The sequence below is a fragment of the Gavialis gangeticus genome, unplaced genomic scaffold (genome assembly GCF_001723915.1).
Source record: "Gavialis gangeticus isolate Ggan-Ray unplaced genomic scaffold, GavGan_comp1, whole genome shotgun sequence".
In the NCBI taxonomy this organism is placed as follows: Eukaryota; Metazoa; Chordata; order Crocodylia; family Gavialidae; genus Gavialis; species Gavialis gangeticus.
In genome coordinates this window covers 4,431,659-4,432,009 of record NW_017729029.1, presented here as the reverse complement: position 1 = coordinate 4,432,009, position 351 = coordinate 4,431,659, and positions in this window count along the sequence as shown.

The following is a 351-nucleotide window of genomic DNA, read 5'->3' as shown; positions in this document are numbered from 1 at the left end:
AACACCAAGGCACTGCCTCTGGTGTCTTGACTCAGCCGTTCGGACCCTCCCCGCACCATCCTATTGCTTACCATATTGCCTCCCTTGACCCAGTCGCTTCTGGGTTTCCTCCTTGTCTCCATGCTGTTGCTGCCGCCGCCCTGCTGGTTTCTAAAACTGATAACCTTGTCCTTGGGCACCCCCTTACTGTTGCCGTCCCACACGCTGTCCTCACTCTCCTCAAGCGTGGCAGAACTCAGCACTTGTCCCCTGGCTGTCTAACCCACTACGAGGTGGTTCTCTTGGCTGTGGACCACGTGACCCTTGTCCGCTGTGATCCCCTCAATCCTGCCTCTCTTCTTCCTTCACCCT